General features: G+C 35.9%; 1 protein-coding gene and 1 non-coding gene across 3 annotated transcripts in view; both read left to right on the top strand.

The window, feature by feature from the left end:
- The window catches only part of AKAP6 (A-kinase anchoring protein 6), a 492,411-nt gene that overhangs the window by 370,782 nt on the left and 97,565 nt on the right, over positions 1-24,064 (top strand). The gene's annotated exons all lie outside the window — the stretch shown is intronic.
- Positions 48-156, top strand: LOC125910473 (U6 spliceosomal RNA). The gene has a single exon (XR_007453983.1). It is a non-coding gene; the product is annotated as a U6 spliceosomal RNA (small nuclear RNA).

Below are 24,064 nucleotides of genomic sequence, written 5' to 3'. Positions count from 1 at the left end.
GGAACCTAGATGATATTTTAGTTATTTCAAAAAAGGTCCTCGGCAGTTGTTGCAGTCTTCGGCAACACATACACTAAAATTGGAACAATACAAAAGAAATTAGCATGGCCCCTGCACGAGGATGACACACAAATTCATGAAGCATTCCATATTAAAAAAAAAAAAAAGTCCTGGTACCTGTTCAGAATAGTCTGGAGAACCCTGGATGGGAAAAGCTTAACCATAGTACTTTCACAGATAAACTCATTAACTTGCTTTTTTCTTGTCCTAATCTCGCTACCATGTCCAACCTTAGAAAGAGGTAGATTTGTGGTTGAGGAACATCATATTTGGAGTATTAAGATTGTCCAAAAACAACTATTTCCTTTACTAAATTTCCATCCTGCCTTAAATCCCAGCCTTAAGATTCATTTCTTTGGGGACACCTGGGTGGCTCAGTCGGTTAAGTGTCTGACTCTTGATACTGGTTCAGATCACAATTTCACGATTCATGGGATTGAGCCCTGCATGGGGCTCTGTGCTAACAGCACAGGGCCGACTTGGGATTCTCTCTCTCCCTCTCTCTCTCTGCCCCTTCTCTACTTGCTCTCTCTCTCAAAATAAATAAACATTAAAAATTTTTTTAATTCATTTCTTTGAGGTAAAAAAGAGTGCACTTTACTGGATGCAGGTATTCTATGGGGGTAGGAGAATAATACTGAATTAAATGTCAATTTTAACATTTAGTTTAAATGGAAGGGCACTAGGAGGGGAAGATAGAAGGGGTAGAGAGAAGAAATCTAGGAAGGGGACCAAGGATAGATGTTATTTATTCCACCATTTAATAAAAAGGGAAGTACATTCGTGTGTGTGTGTGTGTGTGTGTGTGTGTATGTGTGTGTGTGTATGTGTGTGTGTGTGTGTGTGTGTGTGTGTGTGTGCGTGTTATGAGATAGGAGTAGGATGGAGGGAGAAAAAAAACTAAATTGGTCAAATCTTACTATTTGACTATGTTAGTGCCCCCTGTGCACATTCTTATTTAATGCTCACAATGATCCTGAATTATTTTTCCCTACTTCATGCATCTGAGCCTGAAACACAGAGAGGTTAAGTGACTAGCCTAAAAGACAACTTGTGCCTCAGGTTAGACTAGGGTTTGCTGAAATTAAAAACAACCCCCAAGTCTCAAAGGTTTACGGTTATGAAGATTTACTTCTCACAGGATCAGTCACCCTCTTAAATATTCCTTCAATGTGGCAAAGAGAAAAGAGAGTTCTGGAGGGTCTCACTCTTGCCATTAAACCTTTACCTGGAAGAGACACAGTTCACTTCCTTTCAAAATCATGACCAGAAGTAATCACACGGCCTCACCCTACTCCAAAGTGGATGGGGAAATGCATCTCTACTCTATGCCTGAAAGGCAGAAAGCAAAAAATTGTTGTTGGGCTGTATCAATAACTATCACAAGAAATAAGTCACTTTGAACCCAGTCTGGGTGGCTCTAATACCCACAATGTTTCTTTCACGTGCTCCTTGCCTGCTCACTATTGTCCCATATTTTCTCCTCCACAAGAGGAAAAATTCTTGCAAATGCATTTTCCTCCCTCCACATGAGCTTTTGGTGCCTAGATAAGAAAGAAGGCCCTACATATTAAATGGAACATCAGCAGAGAAAGCATGATGGACTTGGGTTTGCTCTATAGCCAATCATCAGGCTATTCTGTGAAACTCCCCAAACTTACTTAAGCACCTTAGCACCCTGGGAAAGTGTTACCATTTTGAGTCTCACGGGAACCTCCCATGTTTTGTCAGACTCAGGAAAGCTAAGGCTGAAAAAATTTATGTTTTTGGGTGAGATGCACTAAAGGCAGCATTGCCCTAGGAAGGTTCAACCTCATGGATCCTGTTATTGCCAAAGGGAGTTACTGAAGAAGGGTCCCCATGGAGAGATACTCTAGAGGAATATCATTTGCAGAAAAGCCATTTTCCAGTCCTGTCAAGGAGGCAATTTTAGTTCTCAGAAACAAGGGCATTCCCAAGCATATTTTTAATAATGTTGGCATTTGCAGAGCTCATACATTCTTAAACTAGGCACTTCTGTGACACTCTGTACCTAATGAGGCACACTGGGGTAAGCTAAGAAGGAAGTGGTGCTCCTGCTGAACCTTCATTCATTTACATAAGACACAAAACATAAACATACACGCACATACATACACACCCATATTTTCTTGTACTGAAGCCAAGAAAGAGTCAAGCAGGCTAATACCTTTGGGGTTGTATAATTTTTATTCTAAATATTTTTAGACCACAGATCTCCAGTCTTTCTCCAGAAGGACATCTATACATCCCAGTAACTCATCTGAACACACTATTTCAGCCTCTTTCTAAGTAATTGATTCTATATGCTCACTGACATTTGCTTAAAGAAAATTTGTGACTTGTGATATTTCCCTTGTCATCTCATTTTATCCATTAAAAAGTAGGAAGTTTTGTTTTTGAAAAGTAGGCAGTTTGTGGGAGAGGTATAACACACACGTGGTTATGCACACACATTTATGTGTGTTTACAGATATACACATGCGTCTACAAAGTATTAACTCATTTAGTTAAAAAAAATCTTTCATCAGGATTGAATCTGGATGAAACCAGATTCCTTGGACCAGATATGCTTGTAGTCCCAAGACATTTAAATCATGCATTTGTAAATAACTATATAAACTTCCTTCGTATATGCCAAGTTTCAGTTTGGAGCTCATTTCTAGGTTATAAATCTAGGCATATTGGATTTTGCTACCTTAATTAGAATAGTTTACTCCTTCAATATTCATAGGTGCCTCCCTAAAAGAGCCCTCCTTGAGAATAATTTAGCCATGAGTACTTTGTTATAACTAAGTGCATATTTTTAGTGATGATAGATTTGGACTATGTGGACCAAATTTGAGAATGAATGATTATAATTTTTGTTAGACTCCACACTCCAGGATGGCAAGGTTCATGTCCGTGTTGTTTATTGCCATATCTCCACTGCCTAGTGCAATACCTGGCACATAATAGAAACTCAATAAATATAAGTTGAGAAGCACTTCTCAAACAGGTTTATTTAATAATCTATTAATTAAATACTATCAATCAGAACTATGCTATCATTTCATTACTTTTGCAAGAGAACAACCCTATTGTCATGCTCTGGTAATGAAACATCATGGCATCCTCTTATATTGTATAAAAAAAAGAAAAACAAAAATCTCTCTCATTTAAAAACCAAAGTGCATTAAGTGTAGTTCTTAATACTCAGAATACTTGAATTTGACCAGATTGGTATCAGGGAGAAAGACAGGGTGGTAAGGAAAGAAAGAGGGAGGGAGGAAGGGAAGGATAATGATGCCCATGTCTGAGACAAATGGTACAAAAATGTATAACTAATCACCATAATTCTGTAGCTAGTCTACCACCTCTCAAACTGTAATATTTGTTGATGTATTTTATTTATGTAGACATTATAATTACTTATTTCATATAAGGATAACATGTATCATGCAAATATAAAACCTAAAAATAGAACAATAGATACAGGTAAACATGCACAGCCATTAGAAATGGTAGGAATATCAGCACATTTTTTTCTTCTACCATGGTTAATGGGAGAGTTTATTGACATATTTGTTGTAGAAAATTGGCTTCAGAGGAGTACGTATATCTAACAAAGTTGTCGTGAAGGAAGTGAGAAAAACAATAAGAGATTTGGACTCTAGCTCATCATGATGAGGGTGGATGGATGGAGCCTAAAAGACTGATTCATCGTTCCAAAGCTACAGCTAACTAACTCAGAATATGCAACTTAAAAAATCCACTGCTGTAATGTCAGAAGGCTGAAATGTAATGTTGAAATTTTCTCCCACTCTTTCATTTAAAAAAAAGTTTCACACTTCATAATTTTAAAACTAATCCTCATATATGGTCATTTATATTTTTTACTTAGCCATTAATTATAAGATTTATTGATTTTAAGCAATTAAGAAAAAGCTAAAAGATGTACTATTTATAATTAGAATTTGAGAAAGATTTGTGATGAATTTATTGCTCCTATTTATGTCCACCTTGACATCCTTCCCACTGAACTTTGTCCTTCCTCCTCAGCTTTCTTCAGCTGAGACATGTTGAGATTTGAAAATAAGTGTGAAGAGCATTCCTCTCTGTGTGATTTTTCTCTCTTCTTCCTCAGTCTCTTCTGCCTGTTGATGCTGAAGATCCATTCTGTGAATCACTGGATTTCTTACAAGCCATGAACAAAAATCCTCATGTTCATTAAAACTTAAGCTAATTGAATTCTTGTTCTACAACATGGGAATATAGCAAAATAACTCAAATTTGGCTAGCATTTTATAATCCATGTTTTGATGATAGTTTAAGAGGCTCTGTCCGTCCAAGTTTGGGTTAGAAAAAGAAATGAAGTATGGAAACACTGTCAGAAGCCTTTTCTGTTTACAAAAAGATCCAGGGATACCATGAGTAATGCCAGAAATCTCATGTGAAAGCCAGCTCTTGTGGGATTTTTTTTGAGCTCACCAAGTTCAGGAAATAGACAGTTCCAGAAAGCTGATTGGAGTTCAAAGATTTTTTTTAAAAATTAACTGAAGTGAATAATTGTATTCTCTGTCCATTGGCCAACACTGCTGCTCAGATCTGTGCTCTGCTGGGGGCGTACGTCTCCCTGGGGCTAGGTAATATTGGGCACTTGGTAAATACTTTCTGATTTAAATTGCCTGCGTAATGAGTGTTTTCTTCTGAATCTTCCAAAGTGAATCTCTTAGAGGTTTTGCACAGTTATTTATTTCCATGGGAAGTAAGGATGTTACCTGGAGTTTCAGGACTGCAAGTGACCTCATAAGGACCTTCATTTCATTTCATCTCTTCCAAGGATTGTTTTTCCTCCATCCCAGATAGGAGAGAATTTGTCCTCCATTAAAGATCTTTCCAGAGGGAATTCCACAGCCGCCCATTAAAATGTTTAACAACTCTCTCTGCCCTTAAAGTCTTCTTATATCTAGTGTAAATCCCTTCTGTTGTTAGGTTTAATTGTCAAATCGGCCAGAATCCATGGTCTGTAATTAAACCTCTTCTTTCTGTTTTCTATACAGTCACATTTCTCAAGCTTTTGCAGGTTTCTTTTCAAGTTAAAAAATCTTTTAGAAGTCCTTTATATCAGCTTTGTCTATACTCCATCTAACTGAAACCACTTCTGCCCTCTTTCGTAGGAGAAAATATGCTAATATTGAGACAGTACTGGTAAATCCATATATTTGAGGGGCTTTAACAAGCTCCACGGATTTCTCCATCAGGTTTTTCAACTCTCTCTTATTAACAGTTAATAAAATACTTCATGGATGGTTTGGAAGAGGAATATGGCCTGTCTGAGATGGTATGACTTACAGTGTATACCTAAAGAAAAAGGAGTTTGAAAAGGAAAAGAAAATGATATAAAAGTGGGCTAAAAAATCCTCTTCCCATTTAGGGACAGAGCTGCTGCTTCTCCCAGTGGATGTGTAATATATTATTTATGTAAGAGAGAGCATCATGCTTTTGGCTCACATTCCATTTGGAGCACATACAGTATGACAGTTTCCTTGGCTTATTGTTGTATATATGGCTATCTATTTTTAATACATTGCTTTTGTCTTTTTTTCATGCTTGCTTACATCTGTTGTTATGAAAACTGACATAAAGTTTTTAAACATAAAAGAAGTGATTGAGAAGGAGATGGTAAGAGACAAACAACATTTCAAAGGAATGCAAGATGGAGAAACAGGAGCAAAGTCTCCATGGAGAGAACCCAGAGCAGCCTCTTCAGGATAAATGGGAGGGAGGGTCAGAATATATCTCTGTAGTCACAGAGAAAAAATGGTCATGAGGCTACAGAAAGCATTTCTAAGTTAGAAGGAGCATAGTACATTTTCCACCAAAGTGTTTAGACTTTTTAAGCTGTAGTTTTCAAACCTGTGAAATGGGGATAGGGATAGCACCCACTTTGAAAGGTTGTCAGGGTTCAATGAGTAATGTATGTAAGGGGTTCATCCTTGTGCTTGGTAAATAGCTTAATACATAAGTAATACAGAATCAGGGGCTAACAAACTATAGTCTGAAGGTCAAATCCAGCCCCCAGCCTGTTTTTTAAATAAAGTTTTATTGGAACATAGCCAGGTGCGTTCATTTATATATCACCTGTGACTCTTTTTATAGTTCAATAAGAGGGTTGAATAGTTTCAACAGTGACCATATGTCCAGCATGCCTAAACTATCTGACTCTTTGCAAAAAAATTTTACCAGTCCCTGGTATAAATAACTATTATGTCAACTCTTTCGTAATATACATTATTCTACAGACTTGAATGATTTTCCAATTCAAATTTTCTATCTGTTGTATCACAATAATACCTGTTGAATATCGTTCTTTTGCCCAAGGTTCTAGTTTTCCTTTTGTAACAACCCAAAGACGGCCTGTTTTCCTTGCTTTTCAATGTAGCATTAAATGGTTAATTGGTTCATTTCACCACCAGGTGGCCTCCTATGCTCTATTGTGCTTGTGGGACCCAAAGGAAAGCAGAAAATGGATCTAATGCACTTCTTTTAACTTTGGCTGTGATTCTGCTCTTATTAGCACTTCTCTGGTGACTCCACTGCTCTGAAATCGCTCTATATTTATATTTGGCCCCGAAACATAAATTCACATTGACCTTTTTAGAAGATGAATTATAGATCAGAGTTAGAAAGAGTTAAAAAGTAAAAACAAAATAAAAATATATAAATGCATACTCACACATACATCAAAGTGATTTTTTAAAAAAAGAAGTTTGGCTATCGCTATAAGAGGTTTACCATGATTCAGTATTATTCTCATATGTGTACTGGCAGAGTTAACTAATCCTGAAGCTTCCACAGGAAAGACAAAAGCCACTGCCACTCAGATCTCCATATGTTAATTTCTCTTGAAGAGCATAGGTGGACTTCACCTCAGTGCCCCAGTTTTATTAAGTTATTTTATTTTCTAGATTCTTATTTTGAGTTTTATTTTATCTTATTTTTGAGCTTTACTAAAGACCAGTGCTTGGCGAGGAAGATTAGAAAGCTGTGTGATAAAGTGCTAGAGAAGGAGGCTGGATTCTCCATGGGCAATGACTCTTCTCCCCGCAGGTTTCATTTTCTTCATCTGTTGTAAAACCAGAAGGATGGACTGGGAGCCTCTGAGGCCCATTCCAACTTCAGTATTCTCTCATTGGTGAAAAATCAATGATTGATCCAATTAGTAATTCATTTGATATGAACAATCTGGCAAAACCAGAATTTTAGGAACTCAATTTCAAACGGTAAGGAAACAAACTCATGGGTAAATATAATTTTTTGGAAAACTACCATAAAAAGTGTATAGTTTCTAAATGTCAAATTATTTTGGTTCATTTCATATGGTGTTCATAAATGCATACTTTATGAGACTTCTAGACCTTTCCTTTACATTTTACTTTCGTTCAGTGGTAGATAATATTCAGTTGGATTCTCAACAGTGTCTTAAATCTGTCATGGAAGTTTAGCTTTCTCTTTGATGTCTTATTTTCTACACATTTAAATTTTCCTACCTTTTTCTTTGGACACAATGATCAAATCCTCAGATTTCTTTACAGCAGAAAATAGATATACTCACTTATATTTCCATTGAAAATGGGTCATTTTATATGGTACAGACAACCTGTTCTTACTTTCTGCCTGAGTTGGGATACGCACATCACTGGTTTGTATTTGAATTGTCACATTGGATGTCATGGCAAATACTGCTAAAGGCATTTAGCTGTCTATGAGGAAAGGACCAGAATTGTCCCTAGGGCATTTTGGTGAAGAACAGGCTCACGTTTGAATTCAGAGTTACCCAGGGAGACATTGTGACAGGCAATCTCTCTAATTCCGAATTCCCTACTGGGACTACTTCTCTGGAGAGCTATCTGGTTAAAGGCAGATTCATACTTGCTTGGGGAAAAATTGATTACAAGGTTTTTCCCACTTTGCAAACTGCACTAATTAGTATCAAGCTCAACTAATAATATATGAAATTTGCATTACTTTCTGTTTGCATAAGCATAAACATTTCCTACTTTCTTTTTTTCTCATGTATTTTTAAATATATGTTCATATGTCACATGTTGATGTCTGATACATATTAGGAATGAATGGTCTAATACTTCACCTTTACTTTAAAAGTAGGGAAAAGTAGAAAATGATGCTGTCCAGTCTGTTGGGGATTATTATATGCTATGAAAAAACAAAATAAAAGGAAGATTATCCTTTTTCTTAAGTAATTTATAATCCATTTGGAAAAGCAAAACCAAAAAACACGAAAGAATAGTAAAGATAACAAATATGTGTGGTACCAAAAAATAGTGCTAGCCTTCTTAGAACATCTTCATAGAAGAAATGATATTTGAATTGGGACTCGCTGGATGGAATGTAAATAGGTGGAATGGATATAGGTGCATTGCAGAAGAATGGGATGTGGGGGAGGAAAACCTTCAGAGGTAGGGGTTGGTTTGGTGTGACACCCAACGAGGACTTTACCAAAATCAGGAAGATACACTGGAGAAGAGTAGGAAATGAGCAACACATCATAATACTTTTGTCCATGTGTTCAATTAAAGTCAACAAAAGGCAAGAGACTTTTCTATTGAATGTTGAATCCTAGATTCAGTGTTTTCTTTAGTGAAGGGAAGTTATATACATAAACATACAAACTAATGGCATAAAGGAGATGAGAAAAGTTATGCAAAAGGTCATATTTTCTTAGCAGGCAACATTGGATCAAGTTTGAACAAACACTTATATATAGTGCTTTTTATGTAACAGAGCTGTTCTAAGATCTTTGCGTATATGAATGCATTCAAACCTCACAGCAAGCTTGTGAAAGAAGTATCGGTAGTATCCCCAGATGAGCAACTAAGGCACAGGGAATTGCACAGTTAGCAAGCAATGCAAACAAATTTTGCTGTCCAGTTTGTTGGGGATTATTATATGCTATGAAAAAACAAAATAAAAGGAAGATTATCCTTTTTCTTAAGTAATTTATAATCCATTTGGAAATGCAAAACCAAAAATGGGCAATCTAATTCCCAGCATATATTTTATTTTTATTTATTTATTTATTTTTGCCAAACTCTTTGAATCTCACTGATTCACAAATCAATATATTTGGCATGGGTCCTTGTCTATTACCATGTTTATAGAACCTAGTGATCAAATGGTTATGTGTATGTAGGTTTTGAGAAGTAGTTTTACTAGGTAATATCAACATATTCCCTCCTCCTTCCATTAATGGTAGAGAAAAATAGTAACATTTTGTTGATATATTTTCTAGAAGAAGGAAACTGTATATACATAGTTAATAAATATGTATTATAATAAATATATATAATATATGTTATATATAAATATTATTTACCTTTTCAGTGACTCCATTCCTGTGTGACCTATTTTATTCTCTAATGTGAACGGCAGTTACAATACATTATTCCTAAGACATATAACAAAAACAAATGGGAAATATGCAGTCTTACCTTGCAAATGGGTAACAGATGAGAATGTCATACTACAAACATATTAAAATCAAAGACTTTGTTTTAAAATAGTACATTATACATAGAAAACTGAAATTTCATACAAACAAGATCTATTTATATCTTAAAATGTCTATGGTGGATAAGTGGTAAGTATATCATTGTCCCTGTTTTACAGATGGGATGACCAAGGAAATATGAAATAAAGTCCCTCACTATAGCAAGCCACCATAAAGCAAAGGCAGAAGTAACAGTCACAGAGAAAGTGGTGCCCAGTCCAGGGGCTCCCTATTGATATGCTTAGAGAAAATCCAACAAAATCACAAATGTTAGGACCTATTTCTTCTTGAAAAGTTATCCAGCGTTATGGCTGCCCTAAATGGCCACATTCTAGTACTTCTGCTTTTTTTTTTTTGTTTAGATCTCCACTTGCTAGATTTTTGCAGCCCCTATGCAAAATTTTAAGTCATCATTATCATATTCTTTCATCTGATTATTTCAGAGGAACCATTCACCGAAAACCTTCTCTCTAGCTGTGATTTCTTTCCCCTTCTGCAACATTCTCTATTTTTATTAGTTTTTATGCTTTATTCTCTGTGGACTGTTACTGTTTCCCCTATCTGGGAAAACCTTTGTAATTTCCCCTATTTACTTATTACTTTCTCTCCATCTATCTGTGCATTTCTTTCATTTTGTTCTCTAAATCTTTACTCCCTCCTCTTTCTCACTTTTATCACTCTTGTGATTGGATACACACACACACACACACACACACACACACACACACACATTGTGTTTCTTTTTGATGGATCTGTTCCAATAAACTTCCTTGAATGTTTATGGCAGACTCCCTCACATAGCTGGAAAAATGCTGAAAAGCAAGTATCATAACCAAGGTTTGTTTATTCTTTGTAGTCTTAGTTTATGCTAAGAAATTTTCACCTGTACCTTAGAGCTTCTTTAAATTATGAGCCATTTTTCTTCTGAACAACTATGACTATCAGTGAGAGCCTATCTGCCCTTTTAGCCTCAACTTCATGCTACCAAAAATTTGTGGAGGTTTGGAAGATGAAATTATACCAAATGAATCTGGCCATAGAAGCTGCAAGGGTGGAGTTCTTAAGTGTGTTTTGACCACCCAGAAGTCACTTTATTTTTTTGTTTGTTTGTTGTGTGTGTGTTTAATTTATTTATTTAAATTAAATTCAATGAACATGCAGTGTAGTATTGGTTTCAGGAGTAGAACCCGGTGATTCATCCCTTACTGAAGACCCCACTAAAAGGGAGAATTACAGGCCAATATCCCTGATGAACCTGGTTCCAGTCACTTTGAATGGCATTCTTGACCTTATTTACTTTGTACTCCCAGGGCCTACTAATTTCTTCACAACTCTGGACTGATATCTACAGATGTGTTTTCAAGAATAACAGCATAGCCTAGCAAATTAAGCTAAATTCCTTCTGAAAATTCTGTTCTGCATTTTAGAGATATCTTACCGACCTTGGGCAAGTCACTTAGCTTCTGTGTATCAACTTCTAATCTGTAAGACAGAAGTGATATCACTTACTTTCCCCATGGGCTTGCCATAGGAGAACAAAAAAGAAAACAATCCATTGAAATGGCAAACTTTCTGATGCTGAAGCAACAAACAGCGCTTAAAGCTTAAAGCATGAAGCCTCTAGTTTATTTCCTTAAGATCTCTCTGTAGTAAATATGGACACGTACCCCAAAGAAACCAATCAAAGAGGCTACAACAGAAAGATTTTTAAGTCTATAGCAGACTGGCGTTGGAACTGGAAATTGGACCCAGCCTCTTGCATCGTGGTCAAATATTATTGCTATGAGAAAACTGTGAATTCCCAAAAGGTGTCCTTAAATATTGAAAAGGTTTCTTTCACCTTCCTCTTTTCCCTGATACTTTTTATAGAAGCTTTTCTTATGTTAACCATTCCTGGCCATGGGAAACAATTAACTTTGTTCACAGTTTCTGTCTAAAAATTGAGAGTAATACTTCTATATTGGAAGTTCTGATCAAGTAAGTTTTTCACTGAGCATGATGTTCATTTTATTATTATTATTATTATTATTATTATTATTACTATTGAGAGAGACAGAGACATTGTGAGCAGGGGAGGGGCAGAAAGAGAGGGAGAGAGAGAATCCCAGACAGGTTCCGCACCATCAGCACAGAGCCTGATGTGGGGCTCGAAGTCACGAACTGTGAAATCATGACCTGAGCTAAAACCAAGAGTCGGATGTTTAACCAACTGAGCCATCCAAGTGTGCCTAATGTTCAAAGATAAATGGAGGCAAAATCACATGCTTCTCATTTCTGTGTACTAATACTAGACCTGACATATATTTCAACAGATGATATGGGCTCCCTTGGCCTTTTTGGGGGGAGAAATTCAAATGAATAAAATGTTTTCCAACTACCTTCTACATCTAACCCATAATGCTAAAAGTTACAGTGGATAAAGGGTGATCAACACATGATCCATGATCTTACACACTCCACTGTTGGAATTTATAATGTAATTCTGTAACTACATTCATCCTCATCTGCTGTGAAGGTACTAGAGTACCCTCAAAAAAGTGGCCTGAGGCATCAAATATTTGACAGTTCAGGGATTTGGGTGGTCACCAAGAAAAACTCCGTGGCATTTGGGTCTGTTAAGATTATAGATGTAAAAAGTCATAAGTGCTCTAAAAAGAAAAAGCCTCGATGTGAATACATAAAGGTGCGATGGCATTTCCATTGTGTTTTGAGAGCAGTAACTCTGGAAATGTTTTGATTGGCTTTGTCTTAAAACGTACAAACATGGTGAGTTGTGGATATGTTTCTCAGAGCTAGTGGCCATAGTCCCTGGGGAACGCCCATTTGCACTAACCTTGACAAGATAGTTTTTTATAATGGCAATATGGGGGAAAGTGCTTTCGGCCTTCATTTGGGCCACTGATTCTCATGGATTTCCAAAGTCACCATGTTCTGAAGCAATATCTTTTTGATAAACTACTATGGCTACAGTATTCTACCTCTCATTTTTCTTGTCATCCTCAAAGAGAAAACAAGGCATTCTCTTTGAAGAAGCATTATCAACAGCATTAACATGAGAAATATATAGTCTCTTCCTTATGAAATTAATTTGGCATTATTTTTGAGGTGCGCAATATCTTGGCAACTGCTTTGGTTTAAAACTCTGTGATTTGGGAAAAGCACGTTTCAGAATGTTTAATTCAGCAATACAAAAGGCACTAATGAAATATGCATGTATGAATTTTATATCATATTAGTTCCCTCTTTCTTGAAATCTGAATAAAAGCCAAACATCTGGATTATGTTTGAAAAGCCTGAATTTCCAATTTTCAGAGAGATTCAATCTATTTTGACATTGCACACTTAGCCTTAACATTTACAGTGTGCTATTAACATTACTTGCAATTGTAAAAAAAAAAAAAAAAGTCCAGATTTAAACAAACTCAGTGCCTCCTAATACTAAAAATATATCTATATTTGAAATGGCTGCCGCTGCACAACCATATACGTCCATGGTGTTTAGGCTTCATCAGCATTTCTATTATAAATACTTGCATTGAACAGGCCTATAATTCAGCTATAGAGATATGGGGGTAAGCTTTGATATATAAATTCTCCTATGGTTATATATTAAAACAACAAACAGCATTTCATGCGTCATTTCATTTGAGAAACTATTCATTGACTCAATGTTTTCTAAAGATCTCAAATATTCAAGGTACTCCGTGATTGGTCAAACAAAGTATAGTCCTCATCCTTTGAGAGTTTATTGTTCAAATATAAGACAAACATTAAGATTGCTGTTTTTTTTTATAGATATTTGAGTATATTTTGACAGCTAGACTAAAGGCAAGTATATATTTATGGTCCTAATTCAGGGAAGTTAAGTGTGGATATCAGTGCTTTATCTCATTTCATTATCATAGTTTACTTAAGACATAGCTGGTCAATCAAGCTTTAAGGGGTAAGGTAAAAAGTTCTATGTCTACACAAGAGATTAAAGAAGACAGAAGAAGGTGACCTTGTGTTTGAAGTTTGCATAATAGTAAGCCTTCAGTGGACTGTGCTTTCCTACATTGAAATTTTTACTGGATTTCTAGCATATAGTAGATTTCTAGCATGTCTCATTCTTCTGTGACATGTGGAGAACAGCTCAAGTCAGATGTCCCTTTTCTCTTCTTATTTTGCCTTATTAAAAAAAATCCATTAAATTTTACAGTAGTTCCCAATTAAGCAAAAATAGATGTATTTCAAGGCATTTGTTTAGGTTAGAAGATGGAAAGCAAAAGAAATAATACTTTTAAATTGGAAACTTTTTAAAAGGAGAAAACTGAGTTTCATTACATTAATTGCTGCTCCTCATGTCTTTTTTCTTCCTACATTGCGTACTCTAACAGATATTACATAATTGCATAACTATTCTTACTATGTGCTGACATGACATTACGACAGCCCTGATATGGTGCATCATAATGAAACCGTAATTAGAACAGTCATGATGTATTATGGCAATGATCCACATCGTCACTGAAGTGCATTGGAATGCACAGAAAACCCATTGAGATGTGCAGATTTTCAACATAATATAGCACAACCATGAAGTTTCATAGCATGGAGGAGAAATTGCCATTATGCCCACACTGCTGGCAGCAAAAGTATATAACGCATTTCTTCAATATGTTAGAGAAAGTTCTGCATTGATGGAAGAAAATTTTTGAGACTGGTATTTGTGATGTTTTGTCTTAAAAAAATCTACAAGAAAGACCTTGTTGAAATATGGACTTAACTGCATATATTCTATAGAAGTTTCCTATAAAATATTTAGGTTTTGTTTAATACCTCAAATTCAATGATTGAAGTATTTTTCCTGAAGTAGGACAGATTGAGGATGATTTGAGGATTTTCATTTAATCTTGTCTTTTCTTCTCATTTTTCGTGCCCTATCTTGAGCTTAGATTGTATGGCTTACGTTTTATGTGGTTGTAGCTTTGCTCCCTTATTGTTCTCCTGGGTTTCTCTACATGAGAATCTTATATGTGAGTCTTGTTCAGTAAATGATGGCTTCTTCTTAACTTGGTGTGTTTTGATCTTGGCATTCTTTCTATACATAATAATATGATTGTTATGGCTTATTTGGCAGATGTGAGCCCAAAGAAACTCAACTTTTTAAAGTAGAGAACTTTCAATTTTATTTTCTAGGCCAATCCTCATTTAATGCCCTATTGTCTCATAAAATTTCCCAACCAGATAGACTTCTGGTCTCTGTTTGAATACCTGTGGTAAGTGGAAACTCACTGTTGCCCAAGCTTCATTTCTACTTACTCTTTAGCCTCTGAGCCCATTCCTGATCTCTGAGATCAGATGAAAGAAATGAATATTTTCTATTGAAAGCCCTCTAAATTTTCCAAGTCTGCTAACATGTCCTTCCCGCTCTTCTGTCATCTTCATTTCTTCCTTACTCCTTGGCTGAATATCTTCAGCTCCTTCAACAGCCTGCTCCTTGGAGAAGTGTTGAATATTCTGCCTTCCTTGAATGTTCTCCTTTGGACATTTTATACATTGTCTAAGTCTCACTTGGAAAATGGAACCCAACCAGAACCAGGAAGGCAGGTTTGGGCTTAGTAAATCATAGTCGAGCTGATTTGTTACTTTTCTTATTTATAACCCTGTGATTGTTTCAGTCCAGCTCCAAATCATATTTCCTTTTTTATATTTACCTTCCACTATCCGTTGACTCAATGAACCTAATGACAATGAAGCCTATTAACTTCTATTGTGTGTACAGTTTTTGTATTTTTTTTTTATCAGGGAGAGATTATGAACTCAGACTTGACATTGATCTTATCTCCTACTTAGATTTAATCTACTATGCCAGCATATTGTGTTCCCTTTAGAGTATAGTATCGTCATAAATAGACACTGTGAAGCAGTTGCCTACGCATTCAGATCCAACTCAAAGATATAGTTTGGCCTGTAGGTGTTAAAAACTTTTAATCCAACATATAAAAGTTAGGAGATTTCACATAAAAATATATATTTCTATCTGCTCTTAAATACATATACCTGTCCATATAGAAGCCATATTGAAGCCGTATTCTCACATGTGAACAGTTGGCAAAGCTGACTAGCGGCTACCCCTTTTAGAGGAAACTTGTATTCTCCTATCCTCCACAATCCACACTACTTCTTCCTATTGCCCCTTCACTGGGATCATATATTAGTAATCATCACATTTTTGCATTGTTTTTCCTTTAGTAGAGAAAACACTTCTCTTTTTCCAAGACACTAGCAGTAGTTAGAATATGAAAGAAAATGACTTAGCTCAGCTCAACTACTTTGGTTAGTTGCCAGTTAGTAGGCTTTTGGAGCTGGCCAGTACTGGCTCAAGAGAGCTTATTGTTAAATATTCAGGAGTTTTGCTAGCAGTAGCAACTTTTGGTAGTTTGAAATCTGCCATGGTGGGAGTACATACACCAGGGAAATCAGCAAGCACCATAAATCGGGCTTCCCCCACACCCCCAGAGAGCTGGGTTACTAGTATACCACCACCTGTAGGTATTTGAATTTCTGATCTCTGACATAAGATATTTATTATTATTTATTGGTCACTGAGATTAGTGTAATCAGCCAATCAAATCAACATGCCATATATGTATTTTACTCATATGTGTCATTAATAAAAAAATATTGAATAAGATGACCAAAAAACAACCTGTGGTATAACCTATCCATTAAACAGTGATCATTACATATGGTTGTTCAACAGGTTCTCAGGAAAACTCCTTGTACTTCTGTGCTTCTAAATGATTGCATGCTTCTGCTCCCTTTATGCTTATGAAAATCTAATAGAAGCACATACACCTGATACAGGAATTCACATCCTTTCTGTAGGGATTTAAGTCATTAGATTTTGGGTGTATGTTCTTAGCAATCTAATTATGTTTAAAATCTGGTTAGTAGTGTAGTAAATAACTGGTATTGCTACAAAATTGCATTGAGAAGGTAATAGGATTGAATTTCTACACAAGTTGACAGTCAATTAAAATTTCCATATATCCAATGAGTTAGCCAGTTCTTGGCCGGGGAGCTAGAACAAATGCCTTCCTCCTAAGCCGATCACTTCAAAACAGGCAAAATTTTATAATACAGTCAAATCAAGACTCAATGCCTCAACTAAAATGTGAGTTTGGCTTATCAAATACAGATCAAAAGCAAGAGATAGACTAGAGAGCACCCACGATATTTCTTCCTTAAATTCCTCTATTTTTTATTGTCACTGGAGGAAAAATAACACATTAAAACCTCCTTACTGAATTACTGTCCTAAACCAATAGATCCATGGGGCTTGTTCAGCTAAAAACCACAACAGACTTTGTAATGCAGTGATGTAATCTTGGCTTTGTGTCATTTATATTCAACCTAAAAAAAACAATTTTCTTGAATAGACAGGCTGACAACAATATTGTTCGGTGTGGGTTTTTATTTGGATTCTTTCCAAATGGTTCACATGCCTTCACAGTAACACATCATGCTTGCTTACGTTTTTTGCCTGAATTCCAAAGTTTGCCCCTTTTACTAGCTTTCTATTTTTCTTTTAAGGTCTCAGTTATGTTTGTAAAACTAACCAGCTCCACCACAAAATTAGGATGTATCTTGCAGAGTGCATTCATTTTACTTTTTGCATATTTTTCCTGAGGTCATGTCAAGGTTAGTTTGAATTCCATCCTACATTAAGACTTCTTTCACAGCTATTTAGCTCGGCAGCCTACTCCCCGCTGGGGTCTGCCCCTTGGGCACGTCAAAGCTTCAGACCTGACAAATCACACACAGATGAAGCTGTACAGTTTTTTAAACAGTTTCATCAGTAACTTTTCTTTATCTTTTTCACTATCCTCCTTCATACTGAGATTTTTTTTCCCCTCCGAATTACCATTTAAGGAATCTTAAATTCTATTTGGAACACTTTGTTTTCCATCGGAATTACAAACTGGCAATATCATTTATTTTCTAGTAAATCATACTAATAGCCTCCTAATCACCAAGACTACATACTGAAAGACCTGTAGACCGTTTCTGACTAGTATAAGTGTAACTCCACTATTAAAATCTATTTGTAGCAGGAAGCTTAGTTTTAGATCGGTGGCTACATCTACCCGAATCAGGAAAAAAAAAAAAAGTCAACCATAAAAATGCATCGAGTTTATGACATATTATGGGTTGAGCCTGGAAATGTTTCTCAAATGGTTAGTAATATGCCCTTATCAGTATTTTAGCAAATTGTAAAACTAATGGTGCAACTCCATTTCCTGTTTAATTGATGAAGTTAAAATGCTTGGTTGCTAATGAGTGTATTAGCAAACAATGTCCCCTCTACAGGCTTAAGTAGATCAGGATTTTTTTTTTAAAGCAGCTTACAGTCCTTATTTTTATATAATGAAAAAAGTTGGCTGCCACAGAATTGCTAGATCAACTGAAGAAATGGTGTAATTATCGTTGTGTAGTCACTTTGGCAATGTCAAACGGCCAGATTATAGTTTTCTAGTTCTCACACTAGAAAATAGTTATTTTCTTTTACAAACCATAGGCTTTTCATTACATTTTCATTCAGGACAAACAATACCTGAAGATCTTAACTGCAGACTAAGCAGAAAACTTAGAAGTGCGAAGAAAAAATAATATCTGAATGATTCTCCTCTCCTCAGTCCTCTTTTACAGTTAGCTCAGTATAAAAGTACCCAGCAAAGGGGTCTATAAAGGTTGCTTGGTTGAAACTAATTAAAGACAGGTCTAAATAGAAAAAGAAAAGAAAAAGGGATCAAAGGAATTACATTAGGTGTCAGGACGCTGTTTGGGGAGATTTATTTAGAATTTTGTAATTCTATTACAGGAAAAAGCTAAATTCTAAAAATGCCCATTTTTGCCCTAATTCCATATTTGCGTTATTTTTGCAATAAGATACGTGTCAACAGGCAAACATCTTGAAGAAATCATTTCGGCGTTGGCGCATTAACACATTATGGTGAAAAGAGAGGCTTGTGCTTTTCACGCAGCGCATTTCAGTCTTCAATTAATGTGAAAGCACTACAATGCCTATGCAACTTCTCTTGCCTAGTGGTGCACCATTTATCATTGCAGTTTTACATTGACCTTGACACCCACTTCATTAGAATAAAGATTGTCTACCATTTAGGTTACATTGTTCCTCTGCACAGAGACCCCATGCAAATTTCTGTTCAGATAGAAGAGCTGCGAGGCTGTCAGAGGTCATCTGCATTAAATGATTGCAGCTATTTTCCAACTGCTTCTTTTCATTCTACTCAATTCAGGCTAGGAGGATCAATCAAGTCCTCTGCCTGAAACAGTGGGACTGCTGGGAATATAACTGTTTTTGGTAGTAGTAGATATGCCCTAAACAGTATTAAATATTTAATATAAACTCATTAAAGGCCATGCAAAGGCTTCAGAAAGATATCAGATTTATAGAGAAATGTAAGGGACTAGAGAACCTTTAAAAGATAAATAGAAGGAGAATCAATTTTATAATTTTAGAGAGTAAGATTACAATAGTTCTTAAACTTAGTAAATCTTTTCAATGGAGACTTTTTTCTCACCCTTGACATGGGCAGGGAAGGGAGAAGACAGGCAGGCTTGGTGTTCTTAGGCAGTATTTTACAGGAAATCAGAATGAAAAGTTTTCAGTTCTTGGTGTTTTTAGTTTTGTTCTATAACAATGAATACCGTTCTGGGTATTTATTTTCAAAGGCTTAGGTATTTGTTATGTAAAAGAAATGATTGGAGAAATAAGTTGCCAGGTTTCCTACTTAAGTTTTCTGAGTGATATAATTGGAATTAAATTATTAATGGGAGATACTTTAAAAAAGATTGTTTTATGATCTTCTATTAGGGAATTTGCAATTCATTTTAATATTTGTAGTTTGATTTATATTAAAGATAATGCAATCTATGTCCAATTAACAATACATGGCCAATGTAATGTGATTTCCAGATCATGCAAATGGAATAAGCTAGAAGAGGGGGTAAAACTCAATTCTTAACCTCAGATGTAATTTGCTGTGCGAGTTCTGGCAATTTTAAATGACATTGCACTTTTTAATTTTTCCAAAGGCTCAGCAGCAAATTTATCCCAATCAAGAAAGCCTATTATTAATTTACAAGGACAATTGTAGGAGTCTTTATAATTTCTCTGTGCAATTATTCGCCATAAATTGCTAATGGTAAAATACAAAGAGTTTGTAAGAAATAACGACTCTTATTTGTCGTGGGCTCGAGCCGCCTTCTTCATTCTCGAACATCTTCCCAAAGTGTTGGTGAAATTGGCTCCAGGTGAAACATCACATGCGTCATCAGATGCTGGACACTGGTGTTCTGGAAAAGGGGGCAACACCAGAGGTGCTGCAGAGACGACACTGGCCTCTAGCAGATTCCAGCATGCGGGGGCATGTACAGCTGAGCTGTGGACCCTGGACTTTCATATAAAAAGACTCTTTGTTCACCACTGAATGGCATTAGGCATGGACTTGCTGAGGGGCCACCATGAAGTCTCGCATGAGGAGGGCAAACACTAGCCAGAAAACACAATGCGGGAGTCATAGACAGACACATCTCGGCATTTTTGTGCAAAAATGCCTATTTTCCACATATAGTTTTGCTGGTAGTTTGGTGTTTTGGTGTGTTCCTACCATAGGCTTTCTTGTTAAAAGACTAAAATACATTCCTCCCCCCACTGTATTTTCTCTATCTGTTGTGTGTTTACAGGAAAGGAGATTATGCTGGATATACAGGTGTTTGTGGTATTACTTGGTACTTGGAAAGATATTCAAATTTGTTATTCTAATGACTAGATCATTTTCCTTGCTTAAAGTTTAACTCTTCCTAATATAAAGTCACATCAAGCCCAGTTAAAATATGGTATAGGATGTAAATACTTAAACCCCGAAGACACAGAATCAGACAGTCCTGTTCTAATAATCAAGAAAATTCTTTGGTTTAATTCTTGTGCTTCTCGTAGCCAAAACTTCACTCTCTGCTCAGCAATGTCTGGTCTCTTTTCAGCATAACCAACAGAAGCACCATACAAAAGTCTTACAATGGATGTCTTAATCTCTCTGTGTGCTTTTAGAGCATTATTTTGAATTCCATCATGCTGCCTTTTTTCTTTCCTCTTCTGAAGTTTTATTACAACAGCAGAATTCCCAGGGAGCTTTGGGGGCAAGGTTCACATAATATAGCCCTGAAGTTTTGCTTAGGTGGAATCCATCCCCCAATCCTGGCCATCTTTTGATGATCTTTCTATTTCAAAAAGATTCACTGGGTAGAATCTTATAGCATTAGCTGTATGTAGTTTATTTTCTATTTTTTTATTTACTAGACAGTGAGTATCTACAACCCTTTCATGATGCTTTCTTTCTCTGACCTCACCGTGACAAGGCATCTTGTTCTTTAACATTGAGGGAGGCAGAAAAATGCTGGAGTTTCTCAATGTGTGCCTTCTATACCAGTTTCAAAATGGCTTATTCTTCTGGTTTCCATGGTGACAATTAACACTGTTTCAAGGCATTGTTCCAGTCTCCATTTAGGCAGAATTTTTGGTGTGATTTTTAACAAAAAAAAAAAAAAAAAAAAAAGATTTTAGGAGGGAAAAGAGTCTTTAGCATAACTGTCAAAAAAGTTATCTCAATCAAGTCTTTATGCATTTCTAATTATATTTACTTCAGAAATCCCTATTTTTACTGGCTTTGTTTTATAATTCAATTTTAGCGTTTGTACTTTTAAAAAGAAAGGACTGAGTGAGAATTTCTGAAAACTTCCTTAATTTTTAGTGACAACAGCAAGCTAACATTGGTGGTTATTTTTAACTCTGTTTTTAAAGTTTTCTTTGTATACCTTCTGTACACCTAGGAGTGGCATTTAGGATAGAAGTGGCCTGCGTTTTTAATTTAGATCATTCACGTATCTATTAGGAGGCTTCATTAGTCAAAATTGAATTGGCCAAGCAAATACACTTAATAATGTAAATATGCCCTTTCAATAGAATATATTTTATTTTTGACTAGACAGAGAGGCCCACAGCAGGTGCTGTGGGGAAATTAAATACTGGATGCTTATTTACCTTAGCACTCAAGAAAAGCCATCTGACTTTAACTTCGTTAATCTCATTTTTGACTAATGAAGAGTAGTCTCTATCATAATATCCCAGGCTATAGGACACAATGGGGCAGCCTCTGCTCACTTACTGCTGTGGGTGAAATGAATATGAAGATTAAATTATCTTCTCACCACAGGATAAAGTAGCCCTACTTGATAGGATGACTGATAGAGCAGGCTGTTGATTCTCCTCGTCTGATGCTTCTGAAAAGATGTTGGAGAGAGAAGAGCAAAATGTCCTGAGCATCAACAAAAACAACGTTTGCATTATTATATATGTATACTGCTTGAGGTCTGAAATCATATCAGATTCAACCTTCAGAGTGCCTCAAAAATAAGAACAAATATTTTTGCCTTAAATTACATGACATTCTAGTATCTTTCAGGTACATACCAACACACCTAATAATTGGCTGGATTATCTTAGCTTTTATAGTTTGAAGGCATTGTCCATCAATCACATCTTTAATCAAGCTCTTTATACAGTAGGTTATGTGGGGACAAGACCAGGGAGAGTACATAAAGACAAGTTTTTTTTAATGTAATAACCATTTATTAGAGGTTGCTGTGACTACTTGTACCACATTTCATAGAGAAAATTATTTTATTATGTCTAAAATTAAATTAATTGCTTTTTATATTTTTATTATTATAAGACTATTATTTTTATGGGCCAAATCTAAACTGTTCTCTTTCTTGACTGATCTGCTATGTGGGAGCCATTAAAAGTTGGGATAAAGAGAGGGGATGAGATTGTCACAAGTGACAGTGATAACTGGTTGAGGCTGCTCCCAGGTGGCACAGCCGGAGGACTCCCTCTGTCAGGGCACGTGGCAAAAGCAAAAGATTTGAATAGGACTCGTATGCCTGCCCGAAATGCTGGTTTCCCCAATATTATGTCAAAGAATTCTTACCAAATTAATTATGTAAATCTTTGTCGGCAGCATCATCTTTAGATGGGAATCTGATTACATAAAGCAGATTGCCCTCTCCTCAATCATCACTCTGATAAATAAAACACTATCTGGGTTTCTGGAATACTTGTTGAGTGTTTGGTCCAGAAAACTCGAGTGGCCAGTGTGTTTTTTAAGTATTGGAGTAACATGATCCTGGTAATTGCCTGCCATTAGAAATGCAATCAGAATCTCCCACCTATCACAGGTCAAATTCTGGAAGAGTTCTCAAACAACCCTTGATTTTTTTCGTTATGCATATTCATGTAATTTTGGATACTTTGACACCCTGATCAACATTCATTAATACTATGAAATGCTTTAAATCACCTCATTTAAAACATTTTGTTCTGTGATCCACAAATGACTAACATTTGGAGAAGTTTACATAATACAAATGATGTGCATGCTTAGCGTAAATGGAAGATTAAAATAAGAAACTAAAAGTATGCAAACATATGCACGTAAATGCTGAGGATCTATTACCCAAAACAAGGATTTCACACCTTCTTTTCCTTTAAGCTGCTGCCAATCGTATTTTAGTTTGGGATCATATACAATATCATGGTTTAAAGGTGAATAACATGCTTGGGCAGGTTTTGAACTTGCTGATTTGCTGATTTGCCCAGACAAAAGCTTTTCTTATTAGATCTGTTAAGGTGCTCCTATTAGTTTGGTTAGAGCAATGGAGCAGTACTACCAAGAACCTTAGTGCCCCAACTTTTATGGCTCAAAGAAAAAAAATGGGGATTGCCATTATACTTTGACAATGTGCTGAAGTTGTAAAATATGTGTAGTATTTTAACTAGAATCTAGTTTTCAACTCAGAGGTGTTTTTTGTGTGTAGTACCTTTTAAAAATATAGCCACAGTCATTTATAGCTATTCATAATACAAGACTTTCTAACTATGAAGTTATCCAAATAGAGTTATTTGAAGAGAGTCACTATAGTAACTGCCATATTAAATGGCACTTACATTATCTCTAGCAAAACATCTTTTAGCAGAGACTCACTTGGCAGTTTGTTACAATACAATGTATATTGGGGGAGAGGGGACTGTAATCAATTGTGATGTTTGGGGACATTTTACAATAATCAATAAAGAAACATAGATTTGTAACAATTTCAAAGCTCTGGTTTGCTTTTTTCTCTATATAAGTACCTCTTCTTCAAGCCCATGCAATTTTTAAGTAAAAGAAAATGGGGGAAAAAGGGTTAACTGGGAACTCAGGAGACTTACAGAATAAGGAGGAAGTTTACACAATCTTTAGGGATCATTTTATTTGTACCACCCTATACCACGAGTCCTTTGTGGGGCAGACATGAGAGATGGGC

This window comes from Panthera uncia (genome assembly GCF_023721935.1).
Source record: "Panthera uncia isolate 11264 chromosome B3 unlocalized genomic scaffold, Puncia_PCG_1.0 HiC_scaffold_1, whole genome shotgun sequence".
NCBI classification, from domain to species: Eukaryota; Metazoa; Chordata; class Mammalia; order Carnivora; family Felidae; genus Panthera; species Panthera uncia.
Note: the sequence above shows the minus strand (reverse complement) of the source record. Positions and strands in the feature narration are given on the sequence as shown.